Genomic DNA, 22463 nt, shown 5'->3' on the forward strand with positions numbered 1-22463 from the left:
TTCTCGGTAGAAAGATTTGAAAAAAGCTTGCAAAAAATAGTATACGCAACTGTGTTTCAGCACAAGTGCATATACACACACTTCTGACAAAAGAAATGCGTATACATTGTTTCACTTCATAGAAACAAGCGTGTTTACACTTCTGTAAACAGACAAAGGTGCGTATATTAAGTTTTGCAAGAAAAATAAAAAACAAGGCCTGATGAAAAAGAACAGACTTGAAGTCTAAGATCCTACAGGAGCAAGCAATACTATCACAGTAAGCAAACCAAGAACTGAGCCCTGATTGACACTAAACAACCCAAACTAGGAATAACAAGATTGTTATCCCCAGTGGAGTCGCCAATTCTGTTACGGGAATAAGTACCCTAGGGCTTTGGGTCAGAACCCCAACAGAGCAAGAGTAATCTACAGCAAGAAACACACATACAACTCAGGAAACATGCTTAAATAAACAAACTATGTAAGGATGAACATACCCAGATGTCCTTTGTTTGGGTAGTCCCAGCAGGGTTCAAACCCTCTGCAACTCCTGATGATCTTCGAATCTACAAATCAACCAATCCGAACATACATAGTAGCATATAGATAAAGCATTTTAATGAAATCGACTTTATATCATATAAGCAAATGGTTAGTTATACATCAAAATAATCATTCATACATGAATTACAACAACATCTGATGCATAAACAAGGTCAATCTCAAGAACAAGACAACATTTCTTTTTATTGTAGAAAACTATAATAAACATGGAAAGAGTTCACCTGAGTCTCCTTCTTCTAGCTCCAAGCGGAACCGTCCTCTAGGTCTGTCTAGTCCCAGTCTTCAATAGCCTCCTTCCATAACCAATACCATGATATCTCAAGCAAGTGGGAGAATGTCAACACTCAAGGAAACAAGGGTTTCCTGAACTTGGGAAGTGCTTGAAGCACAGGGATACTTCAAACTTGATCAGGGGATAATCTCAGTATAGTAATTCTATCTCTTATCTCCTCCTTAAGGCCTTCCCATTGAAGTCTACTTATACTTCTCCCAATTAGTTTTTTAGTTGGGGAACAGTTGGGAAACAATTGGGCCATGGGCACTAGGAGGTAATCAACAGATAAAACCCGTGAACTCTTCCCATAGTTAAGGAAATTTATTTTTTTTAAGTGTTTTAACACATATACGCAGGTTGGGTATTGACTAACCCATGTGTAAACACTTTTATCATAGGGAAAAGTAGCGTACAAGAAGTAAAAAACTATTTTTAAAATATTTGGACCAAGTCTAGAAAGAGGGGTTTCCCTAGGCCATAAACCAAGCATCATAAATACCAAGGGTGATATTTGGAGCTATAATAGGGCCTTTACATATACATATGGGTGACTTGATAACTGGACCCAACGGTTATATATATGTTATTTCATAATATATTAGATCCGCAGAAAGCCAGATTTTCAATGCGTTTTGTGTATTTTCGTTGTTTAAACAAAGGGAACCTTGGGGCATTGCGATAGCGATAAGACTCAAGCCCGATGGGATTCGGAATGAAAATATATATATTTTCAAGTCTGCCAAGGCCGAATTTTAATGCATTTTCACGTATTTTCGTTGTTTAACGAAATACAAAGGGAACAGGCCAAATGCAACTTGAGATAACCCTAAGGGCAGACCCGATAGGTGAATAAACCATTTTTGAGGACATTTGAAGTCCAAAATACACAAAGAAGGCAGGATTTATCAATGATTGCAGCATTTTCTGTGTAAAAATAGAAAACAATCATTGCAAACGTTTAAAGGGATTTCATAGGCCCGAAGAGCCATTCCACCACAAAGCAGAGGCTAGAAAGTGATCAGGGAGCATAGACAACGCAACACAACTAAATCAACCCGAAGCGATCATGGCGCCACAACACGACAGAGCCAGAACAAACATAAGTGATTGTGGGGTATCTCTGGCACAAGAGAGCCCCCAGACAATGCAACAAACTAGTAGGAGGTAGTTACTCTGTTGTCAGAAGAATAATCCTCCAAGCCCATGCTTACCTAGTCAGGGCATCAAACAGTTAAAGGGATAGAGAGGATATATTAAGACTTCGAGCCTTAGTAGGCTCAGAATCATTGTAAAAGGCCTATAAAAGGCTGAAAGCTGAATGTAATAAGGGTTCAACTTCTGGAGACTAATGAGACTTTGCTACTCAAGCTTCTCATCTTCATTCATTAGTAATACAAGCTTCTTTTCGCTGTTATATGTTCAATATTCCATTTTCTCTTCTGTTCTAAGTTGGCACTTGAATAGTTTGTTCATGTTTTCTTTTGTGTCTAAGGCCAGATAACTGTCATCTTATCTATGCTTTGATGAATTAGATTTGCAAGCTTCTTTACTACCTGTAGCTAGCCATTCATATGTGGTCATATATGCATCAGCCGGTACAGTCAATATTCTCTTTTGCTGCATGTAGCTAGCCATTCATTTATGTTTATGTATGCATCTGCTGGTATGGTCAGTATTCTCCATCCATTCATTGAATCTACAAACTATTGAGCATTAGTGGTCTAAAGCTTTGTGAGCTGAGGGTGTTCATGCATGTCTTGAGTAAAGACATAGTTGAAATGGTTACCTGGCTTGGTCCAAACCATCATTTATTCCAATAGTTCAAAGAACAATATTGAAGATTATATGTTACCAGGCATCTTCGATATATGACCTAGGAGAGTTTCTTGGAGTGATAACATAATTTGCGACGTTACCGGGGAGAGGAAACTGAAGCTCAGCTTCCATGGGAAATGACACAGATCCAGCTTTGATGATAGACAAAGTCTGGGCACATTTTTTGTTGTAATCATCTATTTAGCGACTCTACTGGAGGCTAAACCTCTTGGCAACTCCACATCATAGTTCTGGCTTAGTTTGTGAGGCATATTCGGAGAAATCCTCAAAAGCTACAAGCTGACCCAGTACCTGACCCTGAAAAAATCATCTAAGAGAGAAAGGTATTACAGAAAGGAGCATCAGGTTCAAGTAAACCTAAATAATATCCTATATCTCTTCAAGAAAGGCCTATAATATAACAAATACATGTTGAGAGTATAACTTCTAATACTAGCAGCGAAGAAAAACTCTTAGAGATTAATAAAGCTCCTTATTCTTTAAGTTTCCCTTTTATCGTATGCCTAAAGGAAAACCCACCTCCTATCCATCATACTCCTTTAGTCCTGTCAGTCACTCCTCAACCCTCTATCATTCAGATTGCTAGTACTCTTTTAGTCACCACAGCTATGGCAAGTCCACAAGCACCTACCAAAATGGAAAGAATCATAGCTGCTAGGTATGGACCTCTAATACTGCCCACTCCTTTGAATGCTATGCCTACTGGAGAATATGAGAAGTATATGCCTAAGTTCACTAGGACTGAAGGTGTTTCAGCTGAAGAAAATCTTGAGTCATTCTATAGCTATGCTGATAACCTAGACATTAGTGAAGATGATGTCTAGATGAGAGTCTTTGTCCAAAGCCTAGATGGAGAGGCTAGAAAATGGTTCAAGGAACTGACCCAAAGATCTATAACAGATATTGAGGCCTTAGATGATGCATTCCCAAAGAATTGGGGGGATAAGAAAGATCTCCTTTACTACCACACCGAATTTGGGAACTTAAAGAGGGAAAATGGTGAGCTATTGTCTGATTTTAATAAAAGATTTAATTGTATGTACAACAAGATACCAACTGAAGTAAAACCCACGACTACCTCTGCTAGACTCATCAATGCTAGTGCCTTTGATTCTAACTTCTGTTTATTGTTGGGGGAGAGGCGATGTGCTTCTTTGGTTGATATGCAAGATGGAGCCCTAGAAGTAGAATCAAACATCATGGCTGCAGAAAAGCTCAAGGGAAATGCTGATAGAAGGAGACAGAGGGGCGAGTCTTTATCATTTTCAGATCCCAAGATCGATAAATGACCAAGATGATTGAGTCATTAGCCTCTGATATCTCCAAATTAAAGGTTAAGTAGCATTCTGGGAAAGGAAGAGTTCCTAAAACCTTTTCTCCTCTAAATCCAAATCCATATAGAAGAGCAAATGAGTAGTTGCAGAATTTGCAAAGAAGCAAAGAGACCAATGAAGACCAAAGGGTGAAGACCCCTTTTCAAAATGCAGTCATGGAAGAAGAGCAGTTTAAAGAAGATGATGAGATCCATTGTATGGAAGACAAAGGCAGTGCCACTTTTTTAACCAAAGCTGCCTATGAGAAGTCATTATTCAATGACCAAATCAGCCAAGAATGGGATGGTGAAGCTGTTCTACAAGCTAAAGATCAGCAAAGATATAATCTAAAGTCAAAGATGAATAATGTCAAGGAAACTCCTACTCATAAAGTTGTTGTCCTTGCAGAATAGCAAGCTAATAAGCAGAAGAAACCAACAGTTGATCCTATCATCCTTAAAGCTCTAGCCATAGAGGTAAGAGGCCTTGACAAGTCCCCTTCTTCTTTCAGTCTTCAATAAGAAATTTAGAAGCTAAGAATACCTATGCCGCTGATTGAACCAGTGAAGAATGATTCCTTCAAAAAATCTATCCTCGAGGCTCCTGAGCCTAATGCCATCCAAGCTTCCACTGACTATGTAAATCTGTAAAATGACCAACCAGCTATTATTCTCAGCCCAATGATTGAAAATTGTGAAGACAACTCCCCATCATTCTATATCTCTCTGACTATCCATGATAAAATCCTTCATAATTGCCTTCTGGACACTTGAGCTAGCCATAATCCAATGCCCAAGGCTGTCATGGATTAGCTCGGTCTTGACATTACCAAGCCTTATCAGTTGGCCTCTACACAACTTAAAAAATCAGTTCACCAAATCACAGAGGAAGAAGGCCCACAAATTTGGGACATGTTCTTTGATGGGGCTTGCTCTAAGGAAGTTGCAGGAACAGGTGAAGTCCTTGTGTCCCATAGAGAAATACATTGATTCATCTTTTATATTAACTTTTTAGGTCACAAATGACACAACAGAGTATGAAGCAAACCTTATCATTCAGCAGGTGTACAAAACCTTCCAAGAAAAACATCCAAGATTGAAAGCATACAGAGATGAGGTGAAAAATAGACCATCTCTACCTGATAATACCAAATGCTGGAAATTTTTTAAGTAGAGGATCAAATCAATAGGCTTTTGCAAGTTTTTGATGATTTTGCTAATGTGCACATTGACCAAGAGAAAGAAACCTTTGATAGAAAGGTAAAAAGGGTCAATTTTCAGTTTGGTGACTGTTTTCTCAAAAGGGATACATTAAAGGAAGGAGGAGATGTTTTTGATGGCCCAGTCAATGGGCTATTCTTCAAACTTTATTTCAATTAAGACTTTCAAGCCTTGTTATTGTAAATATGTTGTTTTCAAGTTTTATTTCATGCTAAATAGACTCGATGCCCAATGCAACACTAGGAGGAAGATTTGATCTTGTTTTTTACAGGGAAGGCCTTTTTTTTAGTTCTTGAAACCTCACAGGGAGGCTTTCATCCCCAGAAGGAGCCAATGTTAGATTTGTTGGCGTTAGGCCCAAAAATGGATCCAAAAGACTCCCAAAGTCTCCAAAGTTTTCTTAAAATCATGCAAATGGATCCAAATATGATCCAAAGCACCCCTAAGTCTTCAAAAGTTCTTAAGATCATCCAAAGTTTGAAACAAGCGAGGGAGGAGAGCCCTTAGAAGGGCATAAATGCACTATCAGGAGGCTAAAACACTTCAAATTCATGAAAAAACCATGTATCGGAGGCTTAAAATCAAGAATGCACAACAGCCGTTAGATCTGGCCAATCAACGGCCCAGATCTAAGCAGCAAATCATGTCATAGGATTTGATCAGCATAGGAAGGCAGTGGCAATCGACACTGAACACTGCTGATCAGCGATTAGCGGGTCGCAATCGGCGGAGGCAAATTAGTGGTATCAACGCAGAAAATATGGAAGTTGCGACTGCGATCAATAATGCAATGTCGACCGTCGATCAGATGCGCAGATCGACAACCCACATCGCGTTGCAAGATCGGTATCGGTGCTGAACATGGGGCGAGGCCTTTTCATATACATGTGGGCAACCTGATAACTGGACTCGACGGTTATATATATGTTATTTCATAATATCTCAGATCTGCAGAAAGCCATATTTTCAATGAATTTTGTGTATTTTCGTTGTTTAAATGAAATACAAAGGGAACCTTGGGGCATTGTGATAGCGATAAGACTCGGACCCGACGGGATTCAGAATGAAAATATATATATTTTCAAGTCTGCCAAGGCTGATTTTTAATGCATTTTCGTGTGTTTTTATTATTTAATGAAATACAAAGGGAATGGGCTAAATGCGACTTGTGATAACCCTAAGGGTAGACCCGATAGGTGAGTAAACCATTTTTTAGGACTTTTGAAGTCCAAAATACACAGAGAAGGTGGGATTTATCAGTGATTGCAGCGTTTTCTATGTAAAAATAGAAAACAGTCATCGGAAACGTTTAAAGGGATTTCATAGTCCCGAAGAGCCATTCTACCACAGAGCAGAGGCCGGAAAGCGATTAGGGAGCATAGACAGTGCAACGCAACTGAATCAACCCGAAGCAATTATGGCGCCACAGCACGATAGAGCTAGGTCAAACAGAAGTGATTGTGGGGCATCTCTGGCACGAGAGAGCCCCCAGACAATGCAACAAACTAGCAGGAGGCAATTACTCTACTGTCAGAAGAATAATCCTCCAAGCCCATGCTTGCCTAGTCAGGGCATCAAATAGTTAAATGGACAAAGAGGATAGATTAAGACTTCGAGCCTCAATAGGCTCAGAATCATTGTAAAAGGCCTATAAAACGCTGAAAGCTAAACGTAATAAGGGTTCAACTTTTGGAGACTAATGAGACTTTGCTACTCAAGCTTCTCATCTTCATTCATTAGTAATACAAGCTTCTTTTGCTGTTATATGTTCAATATTCCATTTTCTCTTCTATTCTAAGCTAGCACTTGAATAGTTTGTTCATGTTTTCTTTTGTGTCTAAGGCTAGATAACTGTCATCTTATCTCTGCTTTGATGAATTAGATTTGAAAGCTTCTTTACTACCTGTAGCTAACTATTCATATGTGGTCATATATGCATCTGCCAGTACAGTCATTATTCTCTTTTGCTACATGTAGCTAGCCATTCATTTATGTTTATGTATGCATCTACTGGTATGGTCAGTATTCTCCATCCATTCATTGAATCTACAGACTATTGAGCATTAGTGGTCTAAAGCCTTGTGAGCTTAGGGTGTTCATGCATGTCTTGAGTAAAAACATAGTTGAAATGGTTACCTGGCTTGATCCAAACCATCATTTATTCCAATAGTTCAGAGAACAATATTGAAGATTATATGTTACCAGGCATCTCCGATATACAACATAGGAGAGTTTCTTGGAGTTATAACACTTCCTAGAACTGTGAAATCTTTCCAGGGAGTGCATGGACTTTTTCCCAAAAAGAAATAAGCTAAGAGAAAAAACATCCCTAGGAAGTATCGATCAATTATTAGTTTCCTAAAGGTGACACATTGCCATCTTTAGAATTTTTTATCCAGTGTCATTGTTGCCCTTGATCTCAAGCATATGGATCATGAACTACATTTTACTCAAATCTATGTAATGGATGCCTCTAGAGCTCACTTATACATTCGGTCATCAAGCTCTAGCTTCCCTAGGAGATCAAGGAGCCTTCGGAGCATTGTCATCGCTTTTTGTGGTGAGTTTTTCTTTTATCACCTTTTGCTGCTTTTTCTATCGCTTTTGTTTGTTTAGCTTATGAAAGTGTTGTTTTAGTTTTTTTTTGAAATATTGTTGGCGTTTTAACTTGTTTTAGCTTTTATTAGTGTTGTTTCAAGTTGTACATTTCCTTCCCAAAACGTTGCATGGGTTTTCCCATTTTTGCACCAACGGTCGTCGTGCAATGACTCCCTTCGCATGCCGCTTGTTCCTTCATTTTGATCCATTGTTTCACTTGTTTTACATGCATACATATACAATTAGTTAGATATACAATCATCCTTACATCATCCTTCAAATCTGCATGTTTTCACACTCGCCATGGATAGATCTAGGCTCCCCCTGCTCGGATATCACACTTCATTGCATGCACTGCACAATATGGTGTTGGGTGTAGGAATTACACTTAAGCAAACTCCTAAACACTTAATTTGTCAACCTGAGGGATCCATAAACTTAGAGACAAAGCACAGGCAATGCTAGAGATGGTATGAATATTCCTAATATAAATCCCTACTTTTTTTAAAGGAAAGATTGCAGAATCAAATTAAAAAGAGAAAAAAGCAACTTGAACCATCAAAATAATCTAAGACTAGAACAAGGAATAATTCATTTGCAAGAGGGAATTAAAGATAAGGGGCAATCACTCTAGCTAATTATTGTTTAACTACTGAGTGTGTGTTTTTCTTTAGCAGAGACACTTAGCAGTCTCATCAGATGGGTCCTTAAACCTGCTCCTTTAGAGATTTCCTTCTTGCCCTAATCTCTCCTGTACTATCGTAGTCTACTTGCACTAGTGCAGGAACAGATATTTATGCAGAAGGTATAAATAGTGTCTTTAATAAAGGATTTTTACTTCCTACAAGGGCTTGAACTTTTCTAGGTTCAAATTGTAGAAATTTTGAATAATAAACACTTATTCACAGAGATTATCCTGATTATACACTATTGTGGAATACATGCACAATACATAATCTCCTCTACGTTGATCATCAATTTAGCAACATCAAAAACAATGAAACATCAATCGCATGCACACATTAACACAGTATGTAACCCGAGGAAAGCTTACAGCTGAAAACCCCACACTATCTGTATATTAATGATTGAGAACATGTAACATTACATAGTACAATACTCCTCACAAGTATCCAACACTATCTCCACTTGTTACACACAAAAATAGCTCAGATCCGACCAAGTCACAGGTTCAAATCTCCTCCGCTGCTTTGTCTGCCTCTATTGCACACAATACCTATTGAGAATCACTCACACTGAAAATCATGTGAGCATAGGCTATTCTACTGGGCATATATTGGGCAATCATCATGGGCATACTCAATACATTGCTTGTGCAAGATCTCATGCACAACTATAGTCACAACTGATAGCAATCTCAACCTCTAACACCTGTCTCCACTGAACTTTACATGCACTGAGTTAACTGATGTATTCTTCAGTTGCATTATGAGTTAATAATTAGTGAATTAATTTAATCAATTAACTCACATCACTCATCACTAGTCTATTTGCAGTTAGACTAATTACAACTCGTTTAACCAAGTCAAACTGAACACAACTCCATCAACTCCACATCCAACTCCATAGAACTCACATGCATGAGTTCTAACTGATTTCCTGCATGCAATAGCTCAACTGACTCATAAGAAAAGTGTATTTCCTTCTGACAGCTGCATGTGCCACATCTGTAGCTCAAACTGAAGTGCTCCAAGAGGATAAGATAATGTTTATAGTCCAAATATTATTATGAGACAATAATATTTGACTTTTCTATTTTTGACTAGCAGTCTAAAAATAGACTCTGATCACTCCTACTATGATCCAGAAATAGAAGTCCATCTATTTTTCCCAACATGACCAATCATCCATAAACAACATACTGCAACTCATAGACCATGATTCATATGTCTAAAAATAGACATAGTCTAAAAATAGACTTTGTGCCATAATTTGCTTACGGGCCCACTTAGTGAAGGCGACTCCTTTCCACTAAGCTCCATCATCTTGTTGCATTCTCAACACTCCCTCTCAACAAGATATGGATTATCAGCAACCCCTATCCTACCTCGGTGGTATTCGAATTTGCTCCTGGTGAGCGCCTTCATCAAGATATCAGCATCCTGATCCTCCGTTGGAATGTACGAAAGTAACATGATTCTCCGTTGCACACAATCTCTGATATGATGGTACCTGATGTCAATGCTGCCATATACTCGTCCTCTTGAGCTCCCTGCCCAATCTACATCCTCCTGTCTGTATCAAGATCCATATCCCAATGTGCCTCTCTTGAGCCTGCACACATGCGACTCCACCAACTGTCGATAAACAATGGCATCCACTACCTCCGCTGAAGTAGCATCCTCCTTCCTCCAACCTCCAGGAAGGAACGCAGTCTTCACATCCATCTGATGAATGTGCCATCCCATTTGCATTGAGAGAGCAAGAATCTTCCATATGGAATAATATCTTGCGATAGGTGCAGAGGTCTCCTCATAATCGACACCCTCTATCTGTGAAAAGCCTCAGGCAACAAATCTTGCCTTGTACTTCTCCACACTCCCGTCAGCTGCCTGCTTAACTTTGTAGATCCATCTCGAACCCACCATTGATTTCCCTTCCGGTCTAGGAACAATCTCCCATGCACTATTTCTGACAATCGAATCATACTCTTCCACGATGACATCTACCCATGCATGATCCTCCACAGCTTCTTCGAAAAAGGATGGCTCAGCCACAACACATTTGCTCACAAGAGCCATGTATCCAATGTACCGATTAGGTGACTGTCTCTGCCTGCGTTGGGCTGTAGGTGGTCCTACAACTTTCTCTGCATCTTGAGCCAGTCGCTTAGCTTCTGTCAAGCGCTTTCGCCCTCTGATGGTTGGCACTGCAAGAGTGGTCTCTTCCACTCCATGAACTTCGTCCCGTGGCTGATCCACGTCCTGAAGCTCATCCTTAGGAACTAATAGCTCCTCATCTACATGCAAGTGTGGCTCCCTCTCAAGTGAACACTTCATGGCTTTCTCCTCCTGAAATTTTATATCCCATCGCACAACAGTCTTACCAATGTCTGGCAAATACACATGATAGTTGTGGGAAGTATCAGTGTACCAAAAAAATCTCCCAACCTCTGCGGTCGGCTCCAACTTCTTCCTGGCATCCTTCTTCACATGCAAATGAGAAAGATCAGGCTTCTTACCAGAATAAGTCTCCTTGGGTGTACTCATGCCAAGTATCCTGTGAGGACAACGGTTCTGCACATATACTGCAGTATTGCATGCTTCCACCCACAAGTGAAGGGGTAGGCCCTGATCATGCAACATCGCCCATGCAGCACCCATGATCATTCTGTTCTTCCGCTCAGCAACCCCGTTCTGCTGTGGGTTATGGGGAGCTATGAGCTCTCTTTGAATCCCTTATGCACTGCAGAAATCCTTGAACTCGCCAGACATGTATTCACCCCCATTATCGCTCCTAGGAGCCTTCACCTTCTTCCCTGACTCCTTCTCGACCAGTGCTTTGAACTCACAAAAGTTTGAGTATGTCTCGCTCTTCTTCTGCATGAAGAAGATCTAGCACTTATGAGAGAAATCATCAACAAAAATCACATAATACCTGTGTTTTGTTGTCGAAGCTACTGAGAAAGGTCCACACACATCTGTGTGAATTCTCTCAAGGATCGTCGTGGCACGACTATCCTTCTAGTGAAAGGTGGCTTTCACAAAATTTCCCAAAGTACACCCCTTGCACTGATCTGACTGCGCAAGAGTGCCTTTAGGAAGCCCTGTAGTGATTTGCTGCAGTATCTTCAAGGCTCCATGGTGAAGGTGACCCAATCTCCTGTGCCACAACTCGCCATCATCCCGGCTCACCAATCCTTCTGCCTTGCATGCCATTGTTGCGCATCCATCTACATGCAACTGATAAAGGTTCCTTACTCGAACCCCTATCTTCCGGGTTTCTCCAGTTGTCTTGCTGTGCAGGAAAGCCTTTCCCTCACTGAAAACAACATCATATCCCTTGTCTTCTAACATCACCACAGAGATAAGATTCTTCTTCAATCCTGGAACATGCATCACTTCCTTCAATACGAAGGGTTTACCAGACTCCCTCTCAAAGGAAATGGTATCGATACCAGTCGTACTATATCTACCATCATCTCCCATCTCGATGTGCACTCCAAGATCTTTGTCTTCCAGATCAAAGAACAAATCTCGATCTCCTATCATGTGAAAAGATGCACCACTGTTCAAGAACCACACCGATCCCATCACACTTGAAACCAAGCATGCGATCAATGAAAAATCAAGCTCAAACTGCGAGGCTAGAGCCTCTCCTGCTGCAGATCCAGCAGCTTGCTTGTTCTTCTTCTTCTGCGGACAATTAATGGCATAGTGTCAGTGCTGGTGACAGTGAAAACACTTCACCTTAGACATGTCCTGCTTCTTGCCTTTCGCACCAGACTGAGAAGCTTTCTTGCTCTTCCCCTTCTTTGCTTTGGTAGCCAAAGCGCAATTTTCTTCATCAGTTCCCTTTGATGAAGATCCGTCCCTGATATTCCACCTGATCTCGTCCTGCATAAGATCTGACCAAAGTCTCTCCCATCCTAGAAATTTCTCCCGACCATTGAAAAAGTCCTGATAGGAATCCCAACTCTTCGGAAGACCAAGGAGAGCCAAGCTCACCAAGTCCTCATCATCGACAGTCACCCCCACACTCCCCAGCTCATCTCTGCACTGAGTGAACTTCGTGAGATACTTGGGCATACTGTCTCCCTTCTCACATTTGATGTTTCTGAGTTTATCCTTGAGTGCCAACTTCCTCTGATAGCTCTTGCTTTGGAATAGATCTGTCAACGCTTTCCACATACAGTATGGAGAAGCCTTTCCATGCAGGCTGGACACAATGTGATCCTTCACGCCTTCCAATAGAATGCTTCGACACTTTGTTGTCTTCTTTTGCCAAGCATCAACCTGCGCAGCATCAGTAGGCTTTAGGACATCAGCCTCTATGAAATCCTTCAGCCCATTATCATCCAACACTGCTTCCATCCTGTCCTTCCATGCAACATAGTTCGAGCTGCCCTCAAGAGCATACTCCAATCACAATTTGTTGAAAGACATTGCCACGTTGATACCAAGAAAACATTGCTGCAAATTCAAATTCCACCAGCTCCAAACTCAACCACCTCTGATCTAGAATTCATGAGAACAAATTATTTCTCATACAGAGATTGACTGTATGGGATTTTACCAGATATCTCACCTTCCAAAGAAAGGATGAATCCAGAGGCTACCTGGCCCGATTACAGACTCTGCCTGAAGAAATAAGATGTAAACACTTTCTGAATAATAGATCTGATGATCAATAGCTCTAATACCATGTAGAAATTTTGAATAGTAAACACTTATTCATAGAGATTATCCTGATTATACACTATTGCAGAATACATGCACAATACATAATCTCCTCTATGTTGATCATCAATTTAGCAGCATCAAAAACAATGAAACATCAATCGCATGCACACATTGACACAATATGTAACCCGGGGAAAGATTACAGCTGAAAACCCCACACTATCTGTATATTAATGATTGAGAACATGTAACATTACATAGTACAACACTCCTCACAAGTATCCAGCACTATCTCCACCTGTTACACACAAAACTAGCTCAGATCCGACCAAGTCACAGGTTCAAATCTCCTCCACTGCTTTGCTTGCCTCTATTGCACACAATACCTACTGAGAATCACTCACACTGAAAATAATGTGAGCACAAGCTATTCTACTGGGCATATATTGGGGAATCATCATGGGCATACTCAATACATTGCTTGTGCAAGATCTCATGCACAACTATAGTCACAACTAATAGCAATCTCAACATCTAACACCTGTCTCCACTAAACTGTACATGCACTGAGTTAATTGATGTATTCTTCAGTTGCATTATGAGTTAATAATTAGTGAATTAATTTAATCAATTAACTCACATCACTCATCACTAGTCTATTTGCAGTTAGACTAATTACAACTAGTTTAACCAAGTCAAACTGAACACAACTCCATCAACTCCACATCCAACTCCACAGAACTCACATGCATGAGTTCTAACTGATGTCCTACATGCAATAGCTCAACTGACTCATAAGAAAAGCGTATTTCCTTCTGACAGCTGCATGTGCCACATCTGTATCTCAAACTGAAGTGCTCCAAGAGGATAATATAATGTTTATAGTCCAAATATTATTATGAGACAATAATATTTGACTTTTCTATTTTTGACTAGCAGTCTAAAAATAGACTCTGATCACTCCTGCTGTGATCCAAAAATAGAAGTCCGTCTATTTTTCCCAACATTACCAATCATCCATAAACAACATACTACAACTCATAGACCATGATCCATATGTCTAAAAATAGACTTTGCGCCATAATTTGCCTGTGAGCCCACTTAGTGAAGGTGACTCCTTTCCACTAAGCTCCATCATCTTGTTGCATTCTCAACACAAAGCACTCAGATCCCATGGCAAGAAACTAGTTCTTGCACCGGATCAGAGCTTCATGCACTTAGCATTTAATTCTTAAAATGAGTGCTTAATTATTGCAAGTGCTATTATACTGTTAAATCAAATTGCACACATAAAAAGTGAATGTTTATGATCTTAACAAAGTGTAGGAATAAAGAAACAATCAATATACATTTATCCTGTCATAAGCATTTAATGAAAGAAAGAAGATTGCAGGAAGTAGACTAAGAAGGCTTACTGCATCACACCAATGTGCACTGGTGCAGGTTCATTTCTCCTGCTTGGACCAGGCGGGGAAAACCAATCAAACATAATTGCAGAAAAGGAGATATCACACCAACGTGCACTGGTGCAGGGTTATTTCTCCTACTTGGACCAGGCGAAGGAAAACCAATCTGAAATCAAGTGCAAGAAAGGGAATTTATCTACTTCACACAACAGATCCACTTTCACTCAAACAGGAATGCATGTGCTTAAAATTAAATCACACTTGACAATGTAAACACAAATTACAGGAAAACGGGAAATGGGGTAAATGTGTTGGGTTGGCTGGGCCCTAGCCAACCAGCGTGTTTCCCCTTTAAATAAAAACACTGCTCAATACCTTAATCAATTCATCAGCTCAAATACAGAAACACAATTTGTGAAACATGAGGTGGAGCTCCCTTTTATTAATTCACTGAGGAAAGTACATACATTAATACATCGTCTAGCCTAGATTCGGGCGATAACAAAATACAGCAACCTGTTACCACCTCTCTAGCCGTGTCTCTGTTCTCTTCTACTATCAAAAACTTCCCCTTAGTACTATTTACATTCTACATTATATAGATCTTTGGCGAAAGTCCAAAATAGATCATTCAACAGATTACATAACCAAACGCAGAATTTAGCTTTTCGGCCTTCAAAATTAGACAATTAGCAAAACTGGTCGTAGCCAATCTATAGCTTTCGTCCTTCACAAATTTGATATCGGCTGCCTTTGGATCGATCTTGTTGTCATGGTTGAAGCTGCTCAAAATGAGGCAGTGATCAAGGAGGTTCGGATCTGCTGCAAGGATTTGTTGTGCTAGTAACGGTGCAAGATCTGATCCTGCACTAGGATCAATGGTCACGGTAGGTATTCTAACTACCAAATAAACATTGGAGATATTGATAAGTTACAAAGAGTTATTAAAAGTAAGAAATCATGTAATAAATGATTAATTAATGCTAAGTTAAATTAAAAATATGAAAAATAAAGTTTATACGAAATATGTCACCGTGCTTGGACTGGTGCAAGATGAGGGTGTATAAAAGAGGTAAAATAGCGATAAATGGTTATGATTTAGGTAGGGGAAGATGGAAAAAAGAGAGAAAATTAGGGGGCTAACATCCTACCATCCCTAAGCTATTGTGTGTCCTCACACAACTCTTTACCTTTGCAAAAAACCTTCAAAACTTTGAGCATTCCAGCTCAATCCTGCTCTAACATACTGACATCAGCCTGCAATGTTTCAGACTTCTTCTTTCTGATGTTATTTAGTTTCTTTGTCACCTTTTTAAGTCACTTGAAACATCGCATAGCTCGGTACTTCCAAACTCTAACTTCTCCTTTCTTTTTTTGGATCTCCACAGTTAATTCTTCTTTACTCTGTTCTTTATCCTCCTGTGCTTTAGCTATGAGTAGTTCTAAGTTCTGCACTTGAAGCTCTAGTTCAACTATCTGAGTAGTAGGAGTTACCAAATCTTCTTCTTCTTCTGTCTCGATAGGGGTTGTGTCTTCCTCAGGGACCTCAGTATCCCTCATGGTTACATTAGAAAATTTTCTTCTTCTGGTTCTTCTTCTTGCACTGGTGCAAAAGGGGATTCAACGTCCTGTGGGGACTGTGGTTCTTTGCCTACACCAGATTCTTCATTCTTTTTCTAGGAACTTTTAATGAAATAGGCCAACAGAGTGTCATCTTTAACCTCTACAAATATTGCTGCTTCCGCAAGGACTGACAAGTTGTCTTCTTCGGGGGTCTCTGCCTATACTGGTGGCATATAAGGAGTCTCTTCAATAGGTGCACTAACTGTCTTCTTATTTGGAGATGGGGCACTTTCTTCTATTGATTTTTCAGGTCGTTTCCTTTTTGCACTGGTGTGAGAAGGACTCCCCTTTACATTCTTACTCAGACCCTTGTTTGTGCTTGCAGGGTCCTCTATCTCCTTTCCAGCAGCTGTCTTTTTATGTAGCTGCTTTAACAACACTTCCCAGGTCATGCCTTTAACTTCTAATTGTTTCTGGACCAAAATATTTATCAGGTTATGGTGATATAACTTCTTGTCAGCATGGTCTACTCATCCGTCTTGCACACCCTTGGCCATTTTTTCCAAGCTCTTAAGCAAAAAAATGGGGGAAATTAAGCCCCCACCAGATGTGCTGGGCGGCTTCGAAATGATGCAACATCCTAAAATGGTACACAAAAGTGAGGGAGTACCTTCCCTCACAGGTTACGAATTTCTATAGGATGAAAAGGAGGTCCTACCACTGTCCCAGCAAGGCACTGTGGGGAATTCCTTCCTTCCAATCTACCTTCATCTTCTTGTCGATGACGAAATGCTGCCATCGCTTCCTTTCTAGTTTCTTATTTTAAACCACTGCTCACCAGTATTTTCCAAGCTTGTCGCTGCTGCTATAAACTCTTCCGTAACCTCAAATTTTAGAGGCCCAATTTTTACTTGGCCATTTTTGAAACTTTTGGCAAACTCTAAGGCCACTTCACTGTTGTGCCCGTCAAACTTTTGCAAGAATTGAAGAAAGCCTGAGTCTTGCAATAGTGCAAGACTATTGCGATACTCAACAATTTGTTCTACCCTACTGAGAGATGAAGGTTCGCTTTGAATAGGCAGCATCGCTGCTTAACGGTTATGAACAGTCAAGATTTTACATGCAACACTGGGAAAATTGGTTCTTATAGATAGGTATCCAACCGTTCACCATCCCTCCCATCCTATCACCCATTCATTCCACGAAAATAGTCATGGATGCGTGGCATCTTTGAGATCATGCTGAACTAGTACCTGTAGGGGTGTTTTAACAACTAGGTGAGGTAATCATTACGAGTGAAGGACATCTAGAATTATGGTAGAAAGGGGCAATTATATCCAAGCAATGTTTAAATACTTCGTCATTCCTTCATAATTCAAAAAATAACTTAGCATTCATTACAAAATGATCATGATTATTAACTTAAAAACACCTTGTACTTTAAATAATTTTCTCCTAGTTAATATGATAGCACAAGTACTAGTCAACTAAGTGAAAGGACTTCTTATAAACTTTCATGATGACCACTTTCCTATGACGTATGATATGAAAAGAACAAATTGTACTATGTTTATGATAGGGTGCATGCTTACGCCGGTTTGCTTGCACCACTTAAACTATCTATTCTGCCGGTACCATTCTGCTTGCATTATTATATAGGATGACATGCTTGCACTAGTGGAAGCATAATATCTAAAAAAGGAAAAGGGAATTTAAGTAAAATATAGGATGGACTTCCAACATGGATTCCTCAACTTATACTAGAAATTTGCTTCACCCTTTCTTTGTGCGCGAGATCCTGCAATGAATTCATGAGGGAACAAAGAAATGGGAAAAGGGAAATTTCAGAATGGGAAGGAATTCTGTTACAGGGATTCTAGGAATAGTAGCACAAGAGGGGATAAACATAAGTGGGATAGGAAAAAAATTCAAGGGTAAGGTAGGGTTTTTACGAAATGGACAGGGTAAATTCAGAAGAATATGGGAAGGTTAATCATTCTAGGATTGAAGAAGAAAACTGAGGGAATATTACGAAAGTGGAATATGAAGAAAGGTAGAAAATTGTTTGGAAGGTCTGCCTGCACTGGTGCAAGAAAAATATCTGTATCGAAAATTCCACGCTAATTACCCCAATTGTATAAAGATTGGTTCTGCTGAACTTGATTTTACTTGGTGGTCTCTAGCATATCTAAAGATCAAGCAACATTCTCTTTTTATTAGAAATTTTTTATCTTCCTGCCAGCAAGCTTGTTTTCAGGTTGATCCTTTTGCAATCATGTCAGTGAACTGATTTTCATAATTACAGGAAAATGTTTTTTCTTTACTTTTAAAAAAAAAATTGCATTAATTTATTTTTTTGTTAAGAAGAAGAATTCATGTTTTCAAAAGGTTGGTATTACCATTCACCACTACCGTCCTGAATTGCTGTCGAACTTGTTGTGTAAAATATTTCCTGGCAAGTGTCTGAAAACACTTCTTTAATCTGTGTCCATTTATCAAGAATACTGAATTTAGTCCATCAATAGTTTCAACTTCTACTGCTCCATTCTCGAATACTCGGATCACTTCATAAGGTCCCATCCAATGTGGATGGAATTTCCCTTTAAAAATTTTGAATCTAGAATCATAAAGGAGCACCCAATCACCTGGTTGGAATTTCTTTTTCTGAATAGACTTGTCATGCCACCTTTTGCGTTGCTGCTGAATTAGTATGTTTTGCTGAACAGCATCCCTACGAAATTCATCTAACTCATTTAATTGGACAAGACACTGTTGTTATGCCTCAAAGAGATCTAGTCCTAACTGAACTATAGTTCTGCAAGTTTTGATCTGGAATTCAATTGGTAATAGACCCTATTTGCCATATACCAGCTCATATGGTGTATGTCCCGTGCTATTTCTCCAAGTTGTTCTGTATGCCCACAAAGCTTCTGGTAATCTTTTAGCCCGGTCTTTCTGATGCATATTTACTATCTTTGTAAGAATGGAATCGATCACTTTGTTTGTGGATTCTACCTGGCCATTTGCTTGCGAGTGATACAGCGTGGATTTCCTACGCCGAATCTTGTACTACTCCATCACACCCTGTACCAAATTAGAAATAAATTGCAGACCATTGTCAGAAATAATTTCTCTAGGCACACCAAATCTAGTAAAGATTTTAGTAAAACGAAAATCAACAACAAATTTTTCTATAACAAAGGAAATAGCTTTAGCTTCTACCCATTTTGTAACAAAATCTGTACAAACCAAAATTTGCTTTTTACTTAATGACGTTGGATTTATTGGTTCCATAAAATCAATAGCCCATTTTTGAAACGACTCAATCATAACTTGGGGGCATAAAGGTATTTCATTAGTTTGATTAGGCTTGCCCACTTGTTGACAGCCATCACATCCCTTGACATACTGTTTGGCATCCTTAAACAAGGAAGGCCAAAGGTAACCAACACACAATACTTTATATGTAGTCTGCTTATTAGCGAAGTGGGCTCCACACAACTCATCATGAGCTGATTTCAATATGTCAAACACTACCTCCTCTCTTACACACCTATGGATAATTAGGTCTGGACCAGTGTAAAAGAGATCTCCTTGAATCTAGGAGTATGCAACACTTTTCTGAATAATATTCCTCTTTTCACGAGTGGAAAAGGGGGGTGGTGTTTTCCCAGTAACCAAGTAATTAGCAATGTTAGTAAACCACGAAGAATCTATTGACATAGCAAAAAGATGTTCATTCAGAAAATCATCATTAACACGAGTTGCTTCACTAGGATTACCTAATCTAGAAAAAAATCTGCTACAACATTAGATTTTCATGGTCTATCAACAATAGTAATATTAAATTCCTGCAGCAATAGTAACCAACTAGTCACTCTACCGCTAGTCAATGGTTTGTTCATCAAATATTTAATCGCGGAATGATCAGTATGTACAAATACTTCATATCCTATAATATAGTGCCTGAACTTATTAATTGCAGAAATTACAGCTAAAAACTCTTTCTCTGTAACTGTATAATTTAATTTAGCGGAAGACATATTCTTACTAATATAATAAATAGCATAGGATTGCTTATTTTCCTCTTAAAGCTGTGCCAATAGCCAAATCTGAAGCATCAAAGGAAATGTGAAAAGGCAGGGACCAGTTAGGACCTCTCAAAACTGGTGCCTGTACTAACCTTTCCTTCAATGTTTCAAAAGACTGTTGGCAAGCTGTGGTCCAAGAAAATTCACTATCCTTAGCTAGAAGTTGGAAAAGAGGGGCAACTATCTTAGAAAAATTTTCAATGAATCTTCTATAGTAACTAGCATGTCCTAAAAATCCTCTTACTTCCCTTTGAGTTTTGGGTGCAGGAAGATGCAAAATGATTTCAATCTTTGCTGGATCAACCTGGATACCTTTACCAGAAATTAAATGGCCAAGTACCACGCCCACTTTGCACATTAATCTACATTTCTTGTCACTCAAGGCGAGATGGGATTCCTGACAACAAAGAAGTACTTTCTCCAGATTTTTGAGAGCTTTATGAAAAGAATTACCAAACACAGAAAAGTCATCCATATAAATTTCTACAAATTCTAGATCAACAAAAATGGCATAGACTGCCCTTTGAAAGGTAGCTGGGGCATTACATAAACAAAAGGGAAGCACTTTATAAGAAAATGTACCCCATGGACATGTAAAAGTAGCTTTATCCTGATCTTCAGGTGCAATCTGTATCTGGTTATAGCCACTAAAGCCATCCAAAAACGGAAAATATTTCTTTCTTGCAAGGTTATCAAGCACCTAGTCAATGAAAGGGAGAGAGAAATAATCTTTGAGAGTGGCTTTGTTTAATTCTCGATAATCAATACAAATACGCCATCTTCCATATTTCTTAGGTACTAAAAATAATGGAGAGATGCATTGACTGTCGGAAATAGGATAGATAAAATGGGCATCCAAGAGTTTTTGTACTTCTTCCTTCAAAATATCTCTTAGAGCTAGATTCATTCACCTTCGGGGTTGTCGGACAGGTCGGGTTCCTTCCTGAATATAGATATGATGTGTACAAGTTTCAGGAGTAATACCCTTCATATCTTCATAATCCCAAGCAAAGGAACTAAGATGGTTTTGCAACAAATTCACAAGCTGCTCCTGCTGAGATGAGTCCAAATCTGAACTAATATGCAAGGATTTACCAGGGCTAATCTCAACAAGAGTAGTATTAGGCTCAGGAGTACTATGTTGGGTTTTGTTATATTCTTTCCACAACCAGCCCACGTAGTTAACTGGGGGTTAGAAGGGGGGAGGTCACAAGGGATTTGAGGGGCAAAATTTTGGTTTTGGAACCTATGTTAGGTTGGGTGGACCCACCTATGTTTTTGTGCATGATTTTCGCACATGTTTTTTGGACGCGATGGTTTTTCGGTTCATGGTATTGGATGCTTCGGCATGTATAAATATGTATTGTAACATTGAAAGGAAAAGAATGAAAAAATCAAGCTGGTAGTCCCGGTTTTGGGATCCAGGGGAAAATCTCTGTGTATATGTGTTTTATGTGTTATGCTCTCGCATTGTTTATTTTCTGTGTTTTAGAATTCGTATGCAGGTAATTTCTCTATGGGGTTAAAACCTACATTTGGTATAAGAGCTGTTTTGGCTTCAAGGGGATGCCTTTGTTGCTGAGGGGTTTCGCTCAGGCCTGTGGTAGACCCTGTTCAATGGGAGATCTACAAGATTGATTCTAGTGGTGAAAGAAGATGGTGAGCAGTGGAAAGATAGAGATCGAGAAATTTCATGGTCAGAGTTTTGAGTTGTGGAAACTCAAGATGGAGGATCTGTTGGTGGATAAAGATCAGTAGATCGTAGTAGATCCGGGTACTAAACCAACAGGAGTGTCCGATGAAGAATGGAAGAAGTTGGATCAGAAGGCAAAGAGCATAATACGATTGTGTGTCTCAGATTCGGTATTGCTAAATGTATCGGGGGAAGCTATGGAAAAGGCTTTGTGGGACAAGTTAGGGACTTTGTGCCAATCTAAGTCTCTGGTGAATAAACTGTTCTTGTGGAAAAAGCTGTATAACCTGAGGATGAAGGATGGAGACTCGGTGATAGAGCATCTGAACACATTTAATACTGTGGTAAGTTAGTTAGCATCTGTTGATATTAAAATTTCAGATGAAGATAAGTGCATCAATTTGTTGTGTTCTCTACCAGATTCATGGGATAGTCTGGTTATTGCAATAGGTAGCAATGCAACTGCCTTACAGTTTGATGAAATAGTCTCATCCTTACTGACGGAGGAGTTGAGACGGAAAAATATGGAGAGCCAGAATGGTGATGCCTTGTCTTTACGA

Source organism: Pinus tabuliformis, chromosome 4_1 (genome assembly GCF_031772625.1).
Source record: "Pinus tabuliformis cultivar Carrire ecotype Pingquan chromosome 4_1, CPIR1, whole genome shotgun sequence".
In the NCBI taxonomy this organism is placed as follows: domain Eukaryota; kingdom Viridiplantae; phylum Streptophyta; class Pinopsida; order Pinales; family Pinaceae; genus Pinus; species Pinus tabuliformis.